The following is a 25,384-nucleotide window of genomic DNA, read 5'->3' on the forward strand; positions in this document are numbered from 1 at the left end:
GGGAGTCCATAAAGCTTTTCATAAAGCTCCAGGAAGAACCAGGAGACAGCTCTACCATCATACTCTGCTGTGCTTCAAGTTAGACAAGCAGTTGCCAGAATGTGCTATTCTGCTTGTTCTCTTGTAGTATCTCATCCAAAACTGGTCCATGGCTTTGTGAATGTTTTTGCCAACTAAAGCAAATGGAAAAAGAGTGGATACTTTGTTTATAATACTACCTTATACTTATGAGTATGTCAATGGTTACAAACATTCTTTCCATATGACTGAAATATGGGTCAGTGCCTTACACTTTCCAGTAATTTTTCTTATACCTGCCTATTTAATCACTTTAGAAGATGATCCCCAAGTTGTATGTTTTAGGAACAAGGCAGCTATTCTTATTGTACCCCATGAATTTGTTACATGCTCTTTAAACTATACACCCCCTCTGCAAAAGTAGGTTCTCTGAGTTACACAGGAAGAGGTCCAGGTAGGTTTTGAATATCTCCAGAGAGGGAAGATCCAAAACCTCTCTGGGCAGCTTGTTTCAGTGCTCTGTCACCCTTAGAGTAAAGATGTTTTCCTATGTGTTCCTGTGACCACATACAAATCTCTGATTATTCCTGTTTATTCCTCATGCTTCATGCATTAGTATACAGGCACTTCAGAGAAGAAAAAGGAGCAAAGGATGCAGTTTTCCCTAGGGAGGATGCAAGAGGATTCCCCATAGCTACAGATATCATTGAGGTGGCTGGCTTTCTGGCTCATGTCATGGGAGGCAGCTAAGGAACATTTGTCACTGTTCTGGTTTGCCTGCCTTATTCCCCAGTCAGTTGCAATGGTGTGAGCATTGCCATTTTGGACTCCACTCCCCAAGTCCTTGAGTTGAAAGCCTGCCTCACTAGGTTGGCTGGTCTGCTCATTGTCCTTCATCCCTCCCTAACAGGTAATAATCTTCATAGAAAGTCCCATTGTGATAAAAACCAAAGCCTCACACCAGCCACATAGCCAAGAATTTATATCCATTATACATCTATTTCTGGCATCCCACTTTCATCCAACTGGTAAAATTATAATTAAATATATTTTTCCTTATTAATAAAGCACTACAATAATGTTATACTTTTTATATTGTCCCTCACTTCTTGGCATTTCCTTCAATATAATGACTGGATATGCAGTGATATGAATTTTTGCTTTTTTCCCCTCACGGAGTCTCTTTCATGTCATTGCCGTCCTGAAGATCTAATTTACATACTCATGCTACCAAATTTGATTTTGATTGAAACGATTGATTTGCATGTATTCTAAGATAGCGAAAAGTGTAAGAGTTGAAGGGAAAGACACTGAAGAAGTCAACTTTAATTAAATTCTCTGTACCTTTGTAACATATGCAGATAATGGAAAATGAGATGTGCACAGAAACAATGTGATGTTCAGCAGATACAGCTCTTCTGCAGCCAAGAAGGGAGGCAAATCGTTCTTATGTGTCTATAAAAAAAACTGATCAGAAATTCGGAGAAAACATAATCTATGCATTTAAGAGAGTCCTGTAGGCCCAATAGTTATCCTATCATCAGTAAGATGAAGAAATTTAACTAAAGAATTCTTTAATGGCTTTTGTTTGATGATTATTTGTAAGTATTCCCAGTATCCTGTTTTCTATGTATTAAAGTTTTCAATGTGATTTATCTATAGCCTTCAATGTTTTTTAAGTCAACTTGTTGACCGTTCTTACTAAAATACCATTGAGATTTAGCCATCTGAAAAGAATTTATGATTTCATATGAAATTATATGAAATAAATTATAGAACTTGGTCTCTGCTTTAGCTAGTTTAACCTAGTTTAGGCTGCAGGATTAGGAAGGGGCTAGAGTTTCATGGAATATTATGTCAATTCTATTATTACCAATTTTTCCAGAACTCTTGAGCTGGTATTCTCTTGACTGAAGTATACTTCTTCTTTCTGATCTATCTTAAATACGAGGCATTTAGTGTATCACATTTTATGGAATACTCTTAAAAAAATACTTGTTAGAGAAGAGTATGTCATAGAGCTCCCAATAGTTTTTGTCTTCAGTGAAGAAGTTTTCCCCGAATAAGGGAATTGTTTTAAAGGTGAGCGCATAATATTCAACTAATTGTGTTCAAGAAGGACTTTTGTTATCTGAACAAAATTTGGCTTGCTAGATGAAGTACTGTAGTAAAATACTGCTTCTTGGTATATTAGTTGATTGCAACTTTGAGAATTTGTCACTTGTCATCTATCTTGTATCTTGATTGACAGAGCAGATATTTGAACAGCACTTACATATCCTATGTCCAAAGTTGCATAATGCTCACATATCCAGCTGTCATATCCCAAACTAAAATTTGTTTTCACGTTGTACTTACGATCATATTATTGATTTATGTTCAATATCTCTGTGATCATCTACCTGAAAATGAAACATGGGAATTTCATAGAATCATAGTCTTAGAATAACCAAGGTTAGAAAAGACCTCCAAGATGATCCAGTCCAACCATCCATCGACCACCAATACTTCTCTACTAAATCATGTCCATTAGTACCACATGTACTCCTTCCTTGAATGCCTCTAGGGGTAATGTCTCAACCACCTCCCCGGGCATCCCATTCCAGTGCCTGACCACTCTTTCAGAGAATAATTTTTTCCTAACATTTAACCTGAATCTCCCCTGGCACAACTCGAGGCTATTCCCTCTAGTCCTATTGCTAGTTATGTGGGATAAGAGGCCAACATTGCACCTTTTCACAACCTCCTGTCAGGTATTTGCAGCAAATGGTAAGGGCTCTCCTGAGCCTCCTCTTCTCCAGACTGAACAAGCCCAGTTCCCTAAGCAGCTCCTCATAAGACTTGTGCTCCAGACCCCACATCAGCTTCATTGTTGTTCTCTGGACATGCTTCAGGGCCTCAGTGTCTTTCGTGTAGTGAGAGAACCATTTCAGTGTAGTAAAACCTGCATTTTAAAGCTCTCTGAATTCACCTAAACTCAAATACACCATGGAAATTCTGAAAATGCTCAGATACTGTAAATAGATTGAACTGCCATTCAATCAATGCCATGTGATGCTATGTGTCTCCAAACGAGTTTCTCATTTTCTGCCCTGAAACGAGCAGCCACTGCCATGAACAACATTATTTTGTGAGAAAACCATCATTTCAGAATTATCAAGGCAAGTAAAGTATATTTCTTAAATTCTAACATATAATTTCAAACATGCAGGACAGAAGTAACAGTAAAAGTCAGTCTCTTTTCCCATGGCTATAAACTAGACTGTATCATCCAGTCAGTGCTGCTCAGTGCTGGCACGTGACTGCTGCTTTTTCAACTTAGTCCCAGTACATGTACTATCATTGGTTTTTGCACTTTTTCATAGAATGATGTGTGTGTGTGTGGATGATCTTGTTTGATACGGAATCAGAACACTGCACTCCCTGTTCAACCAACAAGCAGGTTATTCCCCTTTATTTGAAGAAATATAAGAGACTTAATGCAGACAGAAGTGTTTGATAACGTATTTTCATACCATTTCATACCATACCAACATACCATTAACAAATTCTCATCTTTACAATTGCTTTTTTTTAAATTTAAGTTCAGCAATTCATTTCTAGAAGCAAGTATTATGATCACAGCCAGAGATGGACCCATTTTCATTTACCATGCATTGACTTAGGCAGGAAAAGATTAGTTTAATACAGTTCTTCATAAAACCATGCAGAAATGAGACACTCATTTTCTGCTTTTGGGTTCTGCACTTGCTTTACAGCACAGGAGAAAAGTGTTACAGTTATAACTATAGTCAGAACTATGGAAATAATAAATTTGGCATATATAAATAAGTCTGGAATAGAAATATATATGGAAATATATATATATATATATTTCAGTAATGTGTGGTCCAGCATATATGTATATATATAGTATATTTTGGGAAATAAGCTGAAAATACATTATCTTATAACTTTCATCCCAGTCTGAATATCTCCTTCCACAGAAACATTAAATTCTAGTTTCCAGAAATGTCTCTTGTTATGGCCATTTATACTCTTTGTAGAATACAGCTACCATAGGAGAAAAAGCACAGAAAGTGAGAAAATTACATCTTGGAGTTTTGAGAGCCAAATCAAACTGCCCAAGGGCAGATCTTGCTTGAGGCTACCTTCTTTTTTATATGTTCAGATGAAACTTGTTTTCCAACAGTTCCCTAGTTTTATTTGGGAGTTAAGGGGCTAAGGTAACCTTTGCACAACTATATGCTGTGTCCACGTTAGCACGTAGTAAAACTCAGTGGGAGTGGAATCATAGAGTAAAACTGTTGGTACAAAGGACACAATCACAAGTGTCCTTTGTGATTGTTTTATGAAGTTTTATGAATTTCTGGTATTTTACTGAAAACAAGCCTCCTAGTCTGGCCCAGTAGACTACTGTTTATCCACTGCAGGTTTGAGTACTACGAAGGCATTCCTGGAGAATGGCTTCAGGTCCATTTGTTTTGAGGCTAAGACCAAATCTCATAAAGTAACCAGGAGATTTCTTTGAAAAGTACACTCCTGATCAGAAAACTGATTTCAGAAAACACTCCTGAAAACACTGATGCAGATTCACAGGATGAATTATTCTACCAGGTTCTGAGCCTCCTAAAGCTGGAGGACAAGTAAAATCTCAGGATTTGTTGTTGAAAGGATAGTCTACAATGTAGAAAAAATTGAGAATATACCTTAACTGAAATCACATCTTGATTTCAAGAGAACTTTAAAAGCTGTACAGTTCATAAAATGTGTTTTGGATTGTGCTATATTTTAAGGCCTCATCCATTTCTCCATGGGCAGTTTTTAAGCAGGCAGGGTAATTATGCTAAAGTGCTAGTAGTATTTGAATCACACAGTCGATGTTTTCATTTTTTTATGCAAATACAGATCACTGCTTATCTCTGTAATTCAGTAAACTGTTTTCTTTGCCAAGGCAGTTTGGAAATCTGTGACTCCTAATGGTACACTTTGTTTGTAATTTGCACGAGGTGTAGATTACATTTTTGAGATGAAGAAAGAAGTGAGCACAGTGCTGAGGGCCATCTGAACACCAGCTTATTTGTGCATTAATTCACAACAGAAGCATGCCCACCTCCTTTTTCCTGGTAGGTGAAGGCATACCGCTCATTCCTCTAATATGGGAACTAACACCTTTATGGCTCTCACAGTTTCTTGCTTAGAGTATAAATGGTCTATATTTATAGAAAATCTCTCCCTAGCAGTTTGAACCAAACAGTTTCTGTTTCTAATGTCCTCTGAGCCAACTGGCAGGCAGCTACCTCTCCTTCCCTTACACTATCACAGTCAGTGTTTGGATTTTCTCTTATTCATGGGATAGGAACTGTGGGAGTTCTATCATCAAGATCTGTGAAATTCACACTGAAAGGCAGGAGCAACTTGTGGGGGCTCACTGGCTTTCCAAATCTATAAGGTATATGGAGAGGATCCGTTGGCTCACGCTTTTAGGAGGTACAGTTTTGCGATTAGTTTCAGTGTTGGATGGGATTAGGAGAGTTGGTTGCATTATTCTCTATTTCCTCTGCTCTTAGTCCAAAGCTCTTCAGCCCCTGTTTGAGCAGGATAAGAGGGAGAAGAAGGAGAGGGCATGTTACAGCCCATTCCATATTTCGTATTTGATTATGGGCATTTGCCCTTAGGATGAAATTTGAGGTATTATCCTTTATATTTAAGCCTCTCTGTCTTTGATGAAAACTCATTCTGCCTTACAGTTAGGATTCTTGTCTATCCCAACACTCCTACACAATGCTGTGCTAATTTCCTTGCCTTGCCTTGATTTGCCTTGCTTTGCCATTTTCCATGCCTTGCCTCATCTCCCCTCACCACCCTTCCCCTCTTTTTCTTTCCCCTTCCCTCCCCTACCCCTCCCCTTCTCCTCCCACCTTCGTCTCTTCTACCTCCTCCTGCTTCCCTTCTCCTCCCCTCCCCTCCCTTCCTTTTTTTTTCCTTCTTAAAAAAATAAATAAATAAATAAATAAATAATAATAATAAAATGAGTTTTTGTTTTGGAAATATTACTACTGCACAATTCAATGCAGTAACATTAAACTAGACATTATGGATTCTAGGCACTTCAATAACTTGATTGCTTTAAAAATTCAGATCCTCAGAACCTCCGAAGTTGTGTTTTATTTTGTTTTGTTCTGTTTTTCTTTCCAACCATGACTTTGAGGTTCTAAAGGATGTTGTATTTTTTTTTGCAGTTAGAAGAAGGTTATTTGGAATGTATCAGTTTTGATGTTTTTCATGCCATGCTACTATCTTTTATTTGAAATACTGTCCACATTGATCAATGTGGCAGTTTATTTCCAGTGTTGCTTTGTTAACGGTAGTGGATACAAGCTTGTTTGATACATCTTTTGTTGCTTTGTGTTCATGTGAGCTGTCAAAGTTTCTCATGTAGCTTTAATTTCTTATTTTCCAACTGGTGTCTCTGTCTCCTGTATTATATTAGTTTATTTCATGTATCTTGACTAGTATAAAGCTTTTCAAACCACATCAGGAACAGAACAAATTAAACTAGACTTGGTAATTTTTCATGTCTTTACTGAAGTGACTTTGATTTTCTATGGTGGTACTCTCTGGATTATGTGCACTAATTTTTATGTTGCTCAACTATGGCAAGCAAATTAAGGCTTCAAAAGTTGTATATAAACATGTTGCACACTGGTAAATTCCTGGGATAATGCCTTTGGTCTGCAAGGCAAAACTTTGGTTCTAAAAGTGACTGCTGAAGTACTGCCATGTTCTTTTCTAATGTGGTATTGCCAGATATGATTTTCAGCTTCTAAGGATATTAAAAACTGTTGTTAATAAGAAAATTTTCTCAGAATGTCCTCTTCTATGGTGACATTATGCTATGAAGAGATAACACTGCAATATATTTGGGGGAAATAATAATGATATTTGGTGGTATCTAATTGTGGTCACTTTGCAGTGTAGCTTGCAAAAAGGCAAAAACACTTTTATGGCTCACTTGATTTATAGCCTTTTAAGGTTCAGCCCTGAAGAAAATGAAAAGGACACCATAGTGAACTGGACTGTATAGAGTGAGCATAGCTAGACTATTTCTTATTTGAGTATTCAGATTAAATATTTTGAAAAAGTATACTTTGGAAAATTGTTTAGATTTAAACAGCTCAAACATTTGGTTAAATATTTTTCTAAATGAAATGCTTAAATTTTACCATTTAAAAAGTTTATAATTTAAAAGTAATTCCTGAATAACCCGGACGTACATAAAAGAGTAAAAACCAAAAATGTGTTGTATGGGTTAAATTAAAATGTTTTCTTTCACTTGCTTGGGTTTTAAAATTGTCACCTAATCAAAATAATGTTAATTGCTCAACCGGAAACCTATTTTTTTTGGTTATATCCTAATTCCTGGTTAAAGAACAGAAAGGAAAGGTTTTCAATTTTTTCCCCCGTAATAGATTTTCAAAGACTTTTTTTCCTAGCCTGTGCAGGACTTGATTTTACTCTGATTTGAACTATTTTTATTAGAGAAGGTTGATTTGATACAGATAATTGAGAAGATCTGGAGTTGTTGTCTGTTGTTTGTCTTTCTTTCATGGTTACACTGTCATCTCTCTGGCCCTTCCTCTCCCTTATCAGGCGGAATCACTAAAAAGGTGACAGAAATAGCAATCGTGGTGAGAATCATCCTGGAGTTTGCCACACATCCGTAATTAAATCTATATACATAGATACTTCAGCACCATACCTGAAGATTTTCTCTGCCTACTGTATAAAATTGATATAGTTCCAGAGAGCCTCTTTTACCCAGGGAATGGACATGACAGATCTTCCTTGAAGAGGATTTTTCTTTTGCTTTTAATTGTGTCAAACATTAAAATCAATGGGCCTTATTGCTACCAAAATAAATGAATGCTGGCCCTTGTGCTTTGTGAGACCTCAGTGTCAGTGCTGGTATTGCTGCCCTTATGACTTCAGGAACTCTACCAGCACTCTATTGATTGCCCCATGTGAATGGCAGAACTTTCCTAATTGGAACTGGAAACTTGTTCTGTTCTGTTTATTTAAAATATATATACTCTTTTTTTCTATTTTTTTTACTGAAAACTTCTGCAAACACTTTCATCACTCCCTCCCTCCAGAATTTTCCATTGGAAGCAACATTATTACCTTTAAAGCCTTCATTAAATAAAGCAGAATTCATATATTTGAAGTAGAGATTTCAGTTTCATAATCACTTCTTTTTATCTTTGACCTTCTCCTTTGTTTAAACAAATTTTATCTTACATGCTATTCCTCAAATTCTCAAAACACAGTGCCTCTTAAAAGTTGATAATACAGCACAGGAGGGAATTAGCTGGGTTAGTAAGTCCATTCCCTGTCAATCACAGACAACTAACTATGCAGGAAGAATCTGCAGGGCATCACATTACACCACCTACACTGTGATCCATGCGCACTATAATGAAAGGAAAAGGAAGGAATGATGATGAAATTATCCTGTAAAGCACACTGTCAAACTGTTTAGGTCAGTCATTAACAGGGAATGTTAGGAAATAGCAGGGTTTCAGTGAAAAAAAGGAAAAATGAATTTGAGATATATTTTGAGTAAATGTAAAAGACTGATGTTTTTTTTTTTTTTTTTCCTTGGTTTTAAACTTAAAAGTTAGAAAGAAGCCCAACATTCACCACAATTTCTTTCAGCTTGGTGTTCCTTCCCATCTGGCTTTAGTACAAAAGAACTCTGCAAGATGTGCAGGGTTAAAGCACTTTGAGACTCATGTATGGGGCTTTTCCATGTTTATCATAGTGATATGAGGTCTGGATAACAGATGGATTAATTGGACAGTGAGGACTGCAGAGCACTTCCAATCCTCCCATGGCTGAGTAATAATAACAGGAAAGAAAATAAGGATTCTGTTCTATTAGTCAGAAGGCAGAAGTCTTGAGGTGAACCAAGACTGCAAAGAGAAAGCGTATACTTGTAATGTGGAATGTGAAGCTTGTAACCCACTGGGAAATGTGAATGTTATTACAATGTTACCCTCTGTACATAGTACATAAATTAATGGATTAGGTTAATAATTTATCTTTCAACATTTTTTTTTAACCTGGTAGAATGGAAATGTGGTCAAAGAGTTGACAAGCACAACAAAATGCATGCTAAGCTTTTTTCATTAGATACTTTTGGTCATTGATAAACCTCAGAATATTGAATATACAAATTCTCTTAATAACAATCAAGAGAAAAGCAAATGATAAATGTTGTTGTTATCCATTTCTTTATTTAGTCCGAGAGTCTCACATGAAATTACTGCTAACACCTATTTTCTTTTTGATCTTTCAAGGAATGTTGCTATGATTTCCCCACTGTTTTGGTAAAGGTACAAGGTATAAGACACAGTCAGTAACAGAATAATAATAAAAAAAACTTATTTTTTTCTTGATCATTTACAGAAGATTTTGATTGCTGTTTTTCATTTGCCTGTTTTCCCTCTGCATAGACCAAATTACTCAGTCAATCCTTCACTGACTTCCAGCAGGATAGTTGGGACCCAAACTAACAGATGGTGATCTGTAGCATACGTGGTCTCATTGTGTCAAATTAATAATGGCTCTGCTATTTAATATGAAGGTTTCAACCAGAGTTAAAATCTAGAGGGTATTTTTTGTTCATTTCTTCTTCATGACGATGACTTAGCTAATATACGCTGTGGTATGCAATATCCTATAACTGTCTTGGATTGCATAAATAATGGAAGGTATTTGCATGCTGACCTGCAGTTATGTCTGTTTAGAGCAGACAGTGAACTTGCTTGCTTGGCTTGTTAATATTCTATCTCCTTAGCAATCAATCTGCTTTGATATTTATGTGACTCAGTAAAGTGTATTTTTCTTGAGTTTTAAATTATGTTTCATCTCCCTTTATATATCTATAAGTCAGTCTGTCTTGATTGCCATTTGCATCTTAAGTGGACAGCCTTCACCTAGCCTTGCTAGTGGCGTGACTGTGCAGGCAGGGAGGGTTACCCTGCCCTCTCAGGCACTGCAGAGCTGCCTAGTCATTCCAAAAAAGCATTCTATGGTCCTCTGTGCATCCTTTGGTTATCTCAATCTCAGTACACTTTTCTCTTACTGGTACTTACGTAATTTAAAGCTGAGTTCCTACATGCAGAAATTAATGTTATGATATAAAAAGGCTGCTGTTATATACAAATATCACAGCCACTATAAAACAAAGAGATAAAAAGAATAAACATATTGAGTCAATGGAAGCTGATGAAGTGCAGACACTGCCTTGGGCCATCTCTGCAGAGTGCAGACTTAACATACACATTAGCTTTATCTCCCTTTTCTTTCCTTCTGTTTTGTTATAACAAGGTCACTAAAAACATTCTCTATTTCTAAAAGTAATTTTTGGTCAACAGAGATAAGCAGAGTAATATTTTCCAATATTTCTGGTAGCCTGGGACTTGAACTTCCAAGTCGAGTGCTGTGGTAGCGTGAAGGGAAGAGACTACTGATAATGAACAGCCACCTGCATAAAAAGCAGGCAAGGAGGATCCCTTTCCAGAGCTTGTACTTTTAATAGTTCTGGGAGATGCTTGAAAGAATGTCTTCCTATCTTTAGATGAGATAAACACCGTGTTTATCTCATTGAAATGTCAGATTAAAATAAATATTTAAATGTGCCAACAGCTCCAAAGAATAGTCAGAGATATGCACTACTGTGATTCAAGAAGCATTTCTGTCAGGCACCAGAGTATCCTATTAAGTATTTCAGAGCAAGAGGATGGGTTGCACAGCCTCCTCTTGACCAGTCTGAGGCCTGTATAATGCTTCTGCTGCGCTTCCTCTGCAGCCATGATCCCAGACATTCCTGGGATGCTTGAGTCTGTCATTCCTGGGCTTTGAATGGAATCCTGGGATTGATCCAGTTTCAGCCTTTACATCTTTCCTCTCTTCAGTGTCCTCCCAGTCTCTGCTGTGCCACCCTCTATCAGTCCAACTGTGTATCTTCAGCAGGAAAACAATTCATGGCAGACTTTTTGGGTCTCACTTCCCACTTTCCTAGATTTGTAATGTGGATAATAGAAAAGACATTGGTGGAGTGTGTTGCTGTCTTAATTTATAAACCAGAATTTCCTAAATGTTGTTCTGAGCTCCCTGGGACAACTTCAGGAGAATTTATTTTTCCCTTTCATACCCATCCAGAGTTATCTGTCATACTTTCTCAAAGAGTTTCTGCTTCCCATTTATTAGAAATACTTCTTTTAGCTCTTAACTGCTTGAATGTCAGTTTGCTAGAGCAGGGTACTGTCCATAATGTCTATTCAATAAAGACAGAAACCACTGAAGTCAGTAAGAAGTCTCCTACTGGTATGGCTTAGCCCCCAAACTTCTGCAGAGGAGTGACAGGGCTCTCAGTTAATGTGTATATGTACATAGCCTGTGAGGAAAGAAAATGCCATTGCATTACAGTTTCTCTCTTTTTTATGCAGATTCATTAATTTGCTAAACCAGATGTTTCTGAGCTTGTCAGATATATTAATCTGTATATTTTCCAGTTTGCCAAACAGTAAATTAGCAGAAAAGTAAATGGAAACTCTCATTTACTTCGAGTGCTTACAATCTCCTAACAATCTAAAAGTGCTTCAAGCAAGACAGAAAAGGAAATAACCGAAACCTACATCATCTCTGAGTTTCTGTTCGTCTCCCCGTATTGGAGCAGCCTTTCTCTTCTGGAGGAGCCTTGTGCACATGCATTAGAGTAATTTCCTCTGACAGTTCTCCTGATAGAGTGTACCTCCAGTCGTTGTAACTACAGATGTAGCCCTGCCAAGAAGAACCATGTTAATGAGCTTAAAATATTTCAGTCAAGGAACTGAAAAATGTAGTGAGAATATTATGGTGCAGAATTATTTCATTGCTGGGATGTGTCCTCATGTGGGCTATTGACTCATCAGTGTTTAACTTCTTTCAGCCTTTGACTTGACCTTTCACTTGACTCCCTCCCTTGTCATTTTTCGGCTATGAAAAATTTTAGCCTTTTATTTGACCTGTGCGAACTCATACATTCTGGTTGTTCACATGTAGTCACAGAGCAAACAAAGCAGCTAAAAAAAGCTCCTGCCAAAGGAAACTAAGCAAGAGTGTTATGATGCAGCCAGAGGAGACCAAGCAGCATCCTGCTCCTCTGAGGCCAACTGCTGCTTCTCTCCCCAAAATCACTCAATGCGTAGCTTCAAGTAGGGCATTATTTCCAAGTCAATATGTACGTCCTCGTTTAGTCATTTTAGTCTGAAGTATCTCTGAAGAATTGCTGGGAATTCAGTCATCCCTGTGGGTCCTGATCGACACCCATAACCCAGAAAAACCCAGAAGCGTCATTATTTAAGAAGATATTAATGTACTCAGTTCTGTCTTAATACTAAAAATATTAGGCTATTCTGTTATTCTGAATCATTATTTCTTCCTAGTGACATTTTATACATCAGTAGTATTATTTTTACATCAGGGATTCCCAAAGGTTCATACACCACTGTTGGAAAAGCTGTTTGGAGCTTTTCTGGTCAGAAAATTCAGTTTGGCTATACTGGAAAGTGCTGTTTCAGTCATGTTGGCAGGAAAATATTTCTAGGTTCCAAAAACAGATTTATAGAGAAATGTGTCATTCTCATGGTATAATACACTCCTAAGTACCATTTTATGTTATAAGTAGCCTTACTACTGATCTTTCCTCTAAAATAAACTGGTAGCTTCTCAGTCTTACAGATTCTTCAGCTATGACTCAAAATAATCCCTGCAATTAACATTTTTAAATATCAGCAGAAGATTGCTTTCTCCTCTTAAAGGTGACATATTCTCCTCATGGTGATAATTTGCCCTATTTCTGTATTGCATTTCTTCATTGCATTTATGTAGGCACTGCACGTCTTCAGACATGTAGGGAGGTCTAAAAGTCAAGACTGTCACTGCAATACTTTTATGACCACTGAATTTATTGGAAATGTACAGGTGAAAAGAGATTTGAAGAAGTATTTGTGGCTATCTGTTTAAGTTATAGCATTTTTATGACCCCTTAGTTGACAGTCTGAAACTTTTGTTATTTCTGCACCTACAAAATTGATTTTCCTTGAAAGTATTACTTCAGATGTATAAATGGAAGGGTTGGTACATTCAGACCGTAAAAATTTCCTTATCATAAATTAAAAGTCAACAGTCTCTTCTGTTAAAACAGAAATGGAAAAAAAAAAAAACAAACTTGCTGACTAAAGTACTCTTCATTCTTGTATTCCTTTTGCCCAAAGTAATGACTAAAATTAGACCAAACTTTGTGTATTGTTTATCCTGGTCATGATTGGTAAAGATGAAAACTTTGGACCCACATAACAAGAAGACTGATCCTCTGTCTATCTTTTGAATTATGTAGTTGTTCATTCTATAAAATCACAAGGCTCATGAACAGTGTGCTGCTGGTCTGAAAAATTATGGCTGGACTGCCTTGACCACCTAGTGGAAGTGAAGTAAAGATACTGAGAAATTGAGTTCAGTATGCACCACGCTCCTTTTCTGAATTACACTACTAGTAAGGACAAGAACATTAATTTTTCAGCTGTTACTCTACAAAATATATGGATGCAAAAGTCTAAATTTGCAATGGGCATTACTGGTTAATTAAGGTGTTTCATTGATCTGTTCTTAGCAAAGGATGGTTAGCCAATGCTCAGTGCTAAGGAATTATTGAATTCAGATGGAGTATAGAATAGCTGAGAAGAAATATTTTTGTTCCTTGGAATAACTTTCCTGCCTCATTATCAAAATAGGAGTTATACCTCTTCTATTTTTATATTATTATAATTACTAAATTATTGTTATCTTTAAATAAGTGGCTGCAATTTTATAGCAAAAATATTAATTAACTTATTTATTTAATAAAGTATCATTACATAAAGTATTACTGAAACTTGGGACTGGAAGTGAGAAGTTCAGAGATGAGAGTTTGATAGATTTGGATCTTGCCTAAGGAATTATTTTTAAAGCAAATCTTGGCACATATTTGACATTACCATTAAATTTATGCTTACGAACAAGCTACTGGTGGCACAGATTTCCGCTTCTCATTGTAAGAGTGCAAGCCTTGGAACCCTAATCCCCATGATGTAATGATTCAAAAATAGAAACTGTGCTATTTATGCTACCTATTTGGTTATGCATGAAAAGGTATTGAACAAAAGGCTTGTGTAGAAATCTCCTTCACATTTTCTTTGCAAATAATGAGCATACATTAAGAACAAATTACATGTATCTGAACTTAATGAGTAAGGTGTCCCAGGCTTCTGCAAATGAATACTAATGCAATGAAGCTCTAATATATATTGAGCATTTAATTAACTTTTGGAGCAAGACTGTCAATGCATTACATGGAGGCAGCACATGTAAGGAAAGCAAACAAACAAGGAAACCTCCAACCCGTATTAACAAGTACCATTCCAGAATGGAAGTACTTTAGCAGTAATTTTTCTGTTGAAGAATCCTAATGCTTCCATGCTGTAAGGCTGGTACTTACACAGTCTTTTCTCTCTCCTGAAAAACATTCTAATGGGAAAGATCAAATTCAGCCATCAAAGAGTCTATTTTTATCCCTGGCTTGTGTGGCTTTCTGTTTTATTGTTCTTTTTTGAGTGGACTGTGATTGAAGTGCCCATGTGTGGTGTTGTCAGGAACAAGAGAGTGAAGCATCTGTGATGTGCCAGAGGATTTACCTTGATTCAGTTATGTGTGCATGCATGTATGAGTGCATGTAGGACTGAAGTACCTTCTCACAGTGGTAAGAAGCTGTATAACACATTCAGTATACACTGAATGTTGTTATGTGGTTGGTGTTTTCATCCTGCACAAGATGGTATCCCTGTTAAGCAGCAGAGAACAGGAATTCTGTATTTGTAGTTCCTTAAAACTCTAAATCAAACTCTAAATTACCCTGAATACATTATATCATTATTTATAATAAATATGAAATACAACACTAGAAGAAACGTATATTTGTATATAAAAGAAAGCAGAGTAACGGAAGTAATCAGCAAGTGTATTTCTCATCAGCTAGGGTATTTCCTCAGCATGCAGGCAGTTCCTAGCAATGTAAACTATAACAGCCTATGACAATTCAGTGTAATAAATTTCATTGTGTTGTCAACAACACGTGAAGACATAGTATGTAAGCAGAGACAGTAATAAGCCTTGTAGGCTCTACTAGGATGCTGATAAAACCGTTTTTAATTGGTTAAGTACAAAGCAGAGAAGGTACTGCTAATGTGTTTTTACTAACAACATATCTGTAACACTCCATGCTGTGTTTGTCTTAACTACCACTTTTAGGGTTCATTGGCGCTGTCCTGAAATAATATCATGTGTTCCTAAGGAAATGTGCAGAGATGAAACTGCTCGGGGACTCAATAGGCTGATTACTATCAGTTTCAAAGCTAAGTTAATCCTCTGATATTTAGTGGTTTAGAGCTGTGAGCTGATCAACTGTGGAACTGCAAACAAATGATAAATAGCAGCAATTTCTGGGAGTTACTTTTCTTCTTCACACTTAGTGCTGTGAGGAGGACATTTGCCATGAATGGCTGTCAATCCCAACTTGGTTCATTCTGTTACATTTGGGAACTCTGGTTCATGTTTTGGGAGAACAGTTCCATTTTGTCAAGCAGTTCAGAGTGTATGGATTTCTAATATGCAGTTTGACCTTTGAATGTAGGATATAGTTCCACTGAACTGTAAATACAGTGTTTGTCCATAATATACATTGTTGCTCAAAGAGATTTTTGGCAAAGATTTAGTTCCATCATTTGTGTTCAGAATGACACACCTCTGGGCTGTGGTGATTCTGATTCACTGCTAATTCATCAGGAAGCCTCTGTCTTGCCCATCCACATCCAGCTGCATGCCTCGCCAACACAACAGTGGTGTTGTGTAACTGGGGGACATAGCAAGGATCCCCGGCCTCAGGGATCCTGTGTGCTCTTATGTCCTTCCAGTACTTCAAGTAGCTGCAGATTTAGGGTGTCTTTTTTCTGCTGGGGTTGAGGAGAGTCAATTCCATCTTTCTGCACTACTCCCACTTCGCAAACACAAACACAAAGGCAGATAGGCTTGATCAGACACCACCGCTGTTTCCAGTTGCTGCATAAGGAATAATTTCATAAAGGAAAAATTTGCTTACAACGATCAACTTTTAAATCTGCATATAACATATGTAGCTCTCTTTCTTTCCCAGAGTGCAGTTATCTGGATTCATTTTGTTATATCTGGAGCTCAGGCAATGTTCATATTTGCTATTTCCACACTCCATATGTAGTAGGTACTACACTGTAGGAAGCAAGCTTCTCAACTAGATTCAGCGAAAGCAAAGGGAATGTTGCAGTCAAAGACGATTACAGCCTCACAACCCAGAATGCAAATTAAATCTCATCAAACTAGCAGACAAGACAGCAGGTAGTAAGTTGCATCCCATTTTATTTAGCTGGCAGGCAATAAACAGTGGTCAGCCTGCTGCCTCTTATCACTCACATTCTGCAGGATCTGTAGCCTGACTGCCTTTTATTACCTGCTGGCTTTTCTGCTGATTTCATAAAATGTGATCTTAAAAGCTTGCGCGACCTCCTTAATTCATCTTGCAGTGTCTGTGTGTTTCAGGGACTTCACTATGTATATGTGATCTAACTTGATCAAATACAATGAGCTGTAGATGCTGCGGCACTTGTGAAGTGTGTAGAAAAACAAATATTGAATGGAAAAAAGAAAGTAAATCAAGAAGTCTCTGCTAAAGTGACAAGTGAGTGCAGAAAGAATAAAGTCGAAAAACAGTAAAAGGTCACTTAAAGTTCAAAACTAGCATTTATAATGTCACGGAGGCCAAGAGAGTGATGATATTGATGTACTAAAATACATACAAAATTATAGTAGATGACAGAATGACAGAATGGTTTGACCCATGGGCAGGGACACCTTCCACTATTCAACTTTTCCCATTCAACCTGGCCTTGGAAACTTCTAGGGAGATGACATCAACAATTCCATATCTTAGATGACCTTGTATGTGTTACATTGGCCAGTATACTGTTGGAAGATGCTTTCTCTAACAGTGAACCTTTCACAGTACCTGGCTGAGCCTAGAAGCTGGGAGGGGCTGGACCTCCCAAGCTGCTGAAAATGCCACTGAAAATGCTGAGGAGCGGGGGCTGAAAATAAGAGAGACTGAAATAAGCCCAAGGTTACATTGAGGCTATTCTCATTGTCTTCATTGTGAATTAAGTTTTGGTGCTAGATTTGATTTAGTAAAGGCTGGATTTTTTCTCTCATAAAAATTAATATTTTCCACCTACAGGCATGCAAGATATTGGCTTACAAATGTTTTCACTCAGAAAAACCACAGGATAGATTAGGAGAGAAAACATTACAGTACTGAAAGAGAAGAAAGACAAAATAGATGATTTTTTTTCTGTGTTTCAAAAGCTATTTTTTCTTCCAATTTAACTAAGTTATACTATGATTGTATGTTTTTGGTTTTCTCCCTCAGTCTGAATGTAGAATTCAATCATTTTTCTTTTTCAGACAAAAAACATCAATTCAGATAGATTTCAGTGTGACTTGTGACTATCATGGGACATCCCTAATTACATTAATGTCATCAAGAATTTTTTTTTCACAAAGCATTTGCCTAAAACAATTATGCCAGAAATATTAAGAAATTTTCTTATCATTACAGTTGAAATACAAAAACAAAACTAATAATATAAAATTCATCTTCTTGTATCAAATCATTTGATATAATACAATCTTTGTTGACTTCCCATAATCAATACATGCTGATAGCTAACCTATGTATGAACAAAAAGGAACACACACAGACTACTCTTTGCCCTTTCAATTAGTCCCTCAATTCACATCAGTTTGTTTTTGCTGAGTCTTAGTTTACTCTGTCAAAGCTTGGCCTCAAATGGCTGGAAATCGTAGCGTTGGTCAGGTTTCATTTTACATATTTGAAGCCTGTTTTCAACTGCGCTAATAAAATGTCATGGGCACTCAGAGCTGTGTTGTGGTGTAATGAACAGTCTCAGGAAACAAATATCTATTTCCAGACATAGATTGGGGTAGAAGCCTGGCTAAATGAAAGCTTTTCCATGCAGAACAGTCAGGAGGAAACCATTGCTCTCTCTGACGAGATCCTGTCCATGGTATAGAGTTTTTAATAGCACACTACTCGTGCGGCTGACAGTCACTTATAAATCACAGAAATGATTGATGGGACATCACTGAAACAGGCTCCACAACAGTGAACCACAGTTTGGAAGTTATGAGCATTACTCAGAAGGGCTGCAAATCACCAGCAGTGGGGTGGCTTTGTACTCTGGACCTAAGGGGTCCCACAGGGTCCGAATCACTGCCCTTTAAGTGACTCACAGTCCACCTAAGACTATGAGGGCAGTCAGCTGCCCTTTGGTGCACATACACCTCATCCCTGCGTATGCTCTGTGGGTTTCTGACAGTTGATTTGGAAGTAAGTTGTATATTTCCAACCTTAACATTTCTGGAAGAAGCTTTATTGTCTGTTTCAATATTGTAAATAGTGTAAGAGTTGCAGTCTATAACCAATGAAGACAGGGTTCTCAGAAGTGCTTGTTTCTCCATAACTGTAGAAATCAATATACATTTAATGTTTTCAGTAAACTCTGAGCATAGAGTTAAGCTAAACCTGATCACCTTGGACAGTCTTAGGCATGTTTTGTGAGGCCATATATCCAGAACTTATACCTGTGGTTAGACACAGGAGTAACTATTGGAAAACTAAACAAATCTTGCTTGACTTTTCTGAGGCATTGCAAACCCATTATGTTTATTCACTGTAAGGGTTTTGAACCCCTAGAAGGCAGAGGTATGTAAAAATAGAACCCTAATTTTATATAACTGAGTCTCAAGACTTTTGTCTCATATTTGTGCAATAAAACATAAAAACTTTTCTACCAGTAATCTCTGACAAATGGCTGCTTTGATATAGAACAGTCTTTCAAGAATATAGCAATAATATAATGGCAAATAACTTTGTCCTATAGGTTAAATTCTACACACTACATAAAACTGGATGGACTATACTTCAATAAAATGGTGCAGAAGGGAGAGAATTTCTTCTTTCTGAACTAACAGAGGCTATAATTTGGAAAGAGAGGCTAATTTTCTGGCTACCTAATTGTAATGTCCAAATCTTTCTGCAGATTGTGTCTTTTCTGTGTTGCATTTTTAACAGAGCAAGTTGCTACTGGGCAGTTAATGAAATAGCAAGGAGCCTGCAAGATACTCTGTGGTACTACTAAGTTTTTCATTTGGTCAGAAAATCATTCTTACATTCAAAATGCTGATCTGTAATGTTGTACATCTGTCACAGTGTACCAAATTTGGAGTCTTCTGCATAAAAAACACTGAGCTCTCTAACAAACTCCCCTTGTTTTGACGAATGCGCATCTACTTGCTTCTATTTCTGTGTGAAGAGGAAAGTGCCAAAATGCTTCAAGTTAGATGGCAAAAATATCTTTCCTACTGCTCAGTAACCTCCATTCACCTGGTCTCCATGGTGCTGTAGGATGCAGAGGCCAAGAGGCAGGAAACTTTAGTTATTCTCTTCAGCATGCTTCCCTGTGTGGAGATGGGACAGGCAGAGGTTAACAAGAAAAATTTCTCCTGTAAACTAACAGCACCTCCTCTAATATGACTGTATGCTCAGGTACAGCTGAAGAAAAATAAGGAAATAAAAGCACCAGCAAAAACTCCAGAGGCGTGCTGTTCACTTGCTAAGAAGGAAAAAGAATATGTGCATTTCACTTTGCAAAATTTCCATTAAAATAATCAAGTCTTAGAGATTTCCTCTGTTTTTCACCTTTGTAGATTAACTGGAGGAAAAAGAACAGAGGAGGTTCCTGGGATTTTTTCTCATATGGCATATAACACATTGAGTGCACTGCACATAACACACTGAGTGCATGCTCCTGCATCACATACTGTGACCACGGAGCCTTTCCCCTCATACACATCTCTTTTGTCTCAGCGTCAAATGCAGTATTTCAGGAGCTGCTGGAAGAGCAAGTGAAGCCCATGCACCCCTTGGAGGAATTTTCTCTACCAGAGTTGTGTTACATGGCAGTAAACACTCAAAACATAGCTGTCATCTTGCCATACATCAGACTCCCCCGCTTTCATCCCCTGAATTTACTCACAGTGCCCACATGAGAGCAAGGCTTGCAGGAGGTCTCCTTCAATGAGTAGAAACCCCTTCATGGGTCAGGGCCAGCGCTGGTCCCACCCTCAGCTGCTGCATTCAACAGCTGCCTTGCTTAATGACTTGCTGATGTGACAGCTTGGACATGACATTTGTTTGCCTCCCAGCCTACTCGTACTTTGTTCAATTGTACTTTATTCTTTGGCTCAGATTTATTTATTTTTTTTAAGAGCCTATTAACCTGTTGTCAATCTAAAACAAAAAGGCTAATATTTACAGTTCTAGGGGGGAGAAGCCAGGGTATACATGGAAGTCATTATTCTCCAGAGATGCTGGTGTCGGTGGCTTATGCTGTATTCCTAGTTCTCTAGCACCATGGGGCAGACGGTGCTGCAGACACATCTGTCCTGCACCATGGCCATCTCCACATTCCTCCATCAGACTTTCCCCAGCTGCTCAGAAGACATTATTCTGGGTTGAGTGAAATATGTATTTTCTTCCCAAAGCATTTAAGTTTAGGGCATTTTAATAAAAGTTCGGGAAGTGCCGACACATTCTTCAACGTTATGAGAAGAAGGCTGATGAATTTTAAAGTGGCAGTACTTTGTTGTCGGTGGATGTTGATTGTTTTTCAAATGAGAAGGAGCCTTGTTCCTGTCATGAACTGAACACATGAGAAGCCACCAGCAGACATAATTCAAATCTGCTGTCAATGTATGACTGTATTTCTATGCCATGAAAAAAAAAAAAAAAAGCCAAAACCCACTAGATTTCCTTCTCTCAAAAAAGGGCTAAGGAGTTGTTGAGAGATATGCAGAGAAATACTGATGATTGTGTCAGCATTATCTCCAGTGCAGAACTGCAGGAACTAAAGAAGTGGCCCTGAAGTAGGATGTGGGGCAGCGAAGAACATCCTTGCTCTCCATGCGAGAAAATCTGATCTCTGCCTGAGCAAACAGTTTTTATACACAGCGTCCCAACTGCCAGCAGGGCATTTACCACAACATTGTTATTGCTACAAGTTAAAGCATTGCTTGTTTTGCGTCCGCATTCTGTCTTTTGTCATATGTGCACAAATCCCAAACCACCAGGGTAACTGAGGGAAAAGTACGGGATAAGTTCATTAACCCAGGTGCTAGCCACTGATTTACTTCCCAAATATGGTCAGTGGTTGGGAACTCAACCATGACATTTGTAATTCAGTAGAGTCTCTACTCTTGTCTACTGAGCCAGCATGCAAGCCAGATTTAACTTGCGTGTTTTTTGCGTGTAGTTGTAAACTATATGCACGGTAAAAAGAATTCCCAACTGAAACTGTTTTCTTTATAACATAGATTATGCTTCAAAGTTACTTCTGTCTTCTCAAATTAAACAGTAGGGTTGTATGGCCTTTTAAAGAAGAGTAGAACAAACATAATTTTGTTTTCTGTGGGTGAATTTCCATGGAAGTCAGTTAACTCTGCATCGACCTGTGTTTGGCAGCAAGTCAAAGTCTTTGTGGAGAAACTGGCATATAATGCCTTTTTATTCACTGGATCTCATTTATAAAAGAAAAGGACAAGTCCAGAATGGCCCTGAAATATCAGGCCAGTCAGTAGACTGGAGCGTAGACACAGTGTGTTTTATTTTAAAGAAGATTCTGCTAGAAATTCACATTCCAGTTTGGGTTGACATAATATTGTTATATGTTTGTGCCATATGTTCTCATGTTAAGCAGCTTAGGGGAAAACAAACAACAACTTTGCATCCAGCTAAGAGGAAACTATTGGCAATATATGCCTGGGCCAAAAATTCAGATGGTGAATTGTGTCTCTCAAATCATCAAGCAAGCCTTGTCAGCAAAGAAAAAGAAGATAATGTTTTTATTAACCTGAATATAGATACAGATAGTGTATGCTGTTCCTGAAGGAGAATAACCCATTTGAAGAACAGGTTGACAGATAAATTACTTTTTTTATCCCCATCTAATAGTGCACATTGAAATTGTGCTTTACACCTTTACTAAGGGATTTTGTTTGTTTGTTTTTGTTTTTTGAACGCATCATACTACACATAATCAAAAATAGGGAAAAACAACATGGTATATCTCACCTGCCCAAAGCAAATAATTTACATCAGTATTCAGTAATGGAACTATAATGACAAAAAGAAGATTTATTGAATCCTACTGTTGTAATAAATCTCAATGATTTATGAGAAAAGTAATGCTTTTGGTTTGACTTCTTCCCCTCCTTCCACAGTACAACACTGTCATTGCTTCTGCAGGGAAAGATCACTCCAATTAATTTTCTTCAGAAATAAGAAAAGACTTCACCTGCACACTGTAAACTTTCCTGTGAAAACATTCAGTTGAGAAATGTCCTGAGCAACACAGGGATTTTGCAGCTACACCTACCTTTATCTGCAGGTGGGACTCTTGGCCATACCATCATATCCCACCCGTCACTCTCTTTCGCTCGGTGAGCTGCTGAGGCTGTTCCTTGTAGAAGTCATTGTGCTAGCCCAGAACAGGATCACAAGGTAGTTAAACGTCTTCGTTAGTATGCATTTTTATTCTGATACTTTTCATGAAAAACAGTTGAATAGCCCGTACCTATAACTTTCCATCAGCTCAGATCAATCCTGATGAATTGCACTGATCTACAGAACCCATCCTTGTGAAGATGTGCAGTGCTCTCAAGGACACTGTGAACAAAAACAGAAGCACAAGAGCTTTTGGACATTCTGGTTTTTGGGTTTTTGTTTTGTTTTGTTGTTTTTTTTTAATGTCACTTAGATCTTGCCTTGCTACTGGAGTAAGTGATGGAAATAGCATCTCAGTTTTCTAGTCAGGTTGCTGACAGATGTTTTTTGAGAGAAGGAAAACAAAGCAGTGTTGGTGCAGTGGGATTTGAGGCTGTGGAAACAGAGGACAGCTTCTTTCAGAAGGACTTCCGCTGAACTCAGATTAGCTTTTCAGTCAGAGCAGTTTTACCACCAACTTCTCAGCATCCCACTTTAACATTATTCACATTGCATTAGCATCAAGAAGCCGCATCTGTAGAAATACAGAGAATTAGGTTTTAGCTAGAAAAACACCAAACTTCAAAGCAGGTGCTTAAAAGCTTTACAGAATTGGGTCCACGAAGGGAAACCTATACATATATATATGTATATATATATATATAGGTGGAATGTATATATGTGTATATTTATATGGAATGTGTACATATATTTATGGATTATTTTCTTATATTTATATGGAATATATATATATTTAGAGCTGAAAGCTTAGTCTGGCTTGTTCTTAGCACTTCACTAATTAACTGCAATTATGTACACCTTTATTTCAGTAACACATACAAATATAAGCCGCAAAAAATTAGATGATCTACCCTCTTGTCAGACTGTTTCAAATAAAAAAAAGCTGTTCATATTAATGGAAAACAAATGTAATAATTAGTGACTCAGAGAACACTGTGAGAAAAAATCAGAGTTACTCAGAATATTAGTAGGGAAAGAATAAAGCTGTACGATGGGCAAATTGGATTTGATGAATGCGACAGGTGCAGTACTTTTCAATACACCATCACTGGGCTAATAGCCATAAATGAGGCTCTAAGCTCAGTGAGGGGTGTCAGGCACTCTTCTAATAACAGTAATTCCTAAATAGTAGGCGAGTATGAGTTTAGAAATGAAAAAGGGAAATCAAAATACTGTCTCTGTCTCAGTCTTGTTGAAAGAAACTTTCAACTTCTTGTAATTTCTAAAAAAATACCATCCTGAATTATATATATGGCTTTTTGCTGTTTAATTTTGCCATCATAGAAACGTGATGTATTTAGAAGCAAGTTTTAGAGGACCGTTAACTTTGACCCAAATACGACAGAGGAGTCAAGTGTCATATATTACCAAAGGAGGCCAAAACTATGGGAGACAGATGAAGATCTACAGTTCCTTAGTGGGGAGTAGACAGACTTTGTTTTTTTGTGTCCCTATAACGTCTGTCATCTCCTCAAATCTGCTTCCAACTTTCCATTTGTATGAGCCCACAGAAGTTTTTTGGTGGAGAGGCTGGGAGGATGACCAAGGTAGCACCCCTATGAGTGGTGGAAGTGATTAAAAACATCAGGAATATTTAGCAGTCATCAGCAATGATCTGCCTCTTGGGAGTGCTTACCCAGCTAGTTATATGGCATGTGCTATCTATAGTTTCTTAAACAGTTTTTGGGGGAATGGCTATCACAATAGGGGGAATTGCAACCACATTCTTGCAGTTTCATCATTCCTTTGATTTTTACATTATATTTCTGCCATTACACCACAACTAATTTATTGGAGTCTGTTGCAAGTGTGATAGGGATATACAGAGGATAGCAACAAATTTCACCTATCAATATGATAAATAGCTTGGCTGCTTTTAAATACTGTGTATGAACATATTTCTTGTTAAAATGCACAGTTATTTAAATTGATGAGTGTAAAATCTATTCTACTAGTGAAGATAAACTTCCATCTAGCTGAATATTGTTAGTTGGCATTGTCACATTTATGAAATAGAAAAAAGTGATTAATAGCTGGGGGTTGATGCAGAGGGAACTACTTGCAAGTGCAGCACAGAGCTGCCTAGACTCACCTTACCAGAAAACAAGAGGGAGTTATTATTTAGATCATCTGCTCTGCCTTTCTGACTATACTCCAGATTAGAATTGTTAAATCATAGAATGGCAGGGTAGGAATGGACCTTTAAGATCATCTAGTTCCAACCCTCCCTGCCATGGGCAGGATTGCCAACCACTAACTCAGGCACTTGATCAGGTTGCCTCATGAACACTTCCTGCAACATCTCTGAGCAGCCTGTTCCAACACCTCACCAGCCTCAAAATAAAAATTCCCCCTAACATCTAATCTAAATCTCTTCTCTTCTAGTTTAAAACCATTCCCCCTCATCTTATAACTATCTATCCAAGTAAAAAAGTTTATTTCCCTCCTGCTTATAAGTTTCCTTTAAGTGTTGGAAGGCCACAGTGATGTCTCCCTGGAGCCTTCTTTTCTCCAAGCTGAACAAGCCCAACTCCCTCAACCATTCTTTGTAGGAGA

The 25,384-nt window shown here is 37.6% G+C and overlaps 1 protein-coding gene across 1 annotated transcript in view; it reads left to right on the plus strand.

Moving 5' to 3' along the window:
• Nucleotides 1–25,384, plus strand: part of ZNF804B (zinc finger protein 804B) — a 210,962-nt gene that overhangs the window by 69,387 nt on the left and 116,191 nt on the right. The window lies entirely within an intron of this gene.

Source organism: Gallus gallus, chromosome 2, assembly GCF_016699485.2.
Source record: "Gallus gallus isolate bGalGal1 chromosome 2, bGalGal1.mat.broiler.GRCg7b, whole genome shotgun sequence".
NCBI classification, from domain to species: domain Eukaryota; kingdom Metazoa; phylum Chordata; class Aves; order Galliformes; family Phasianidae; genus Gallus; species Gallus gallus.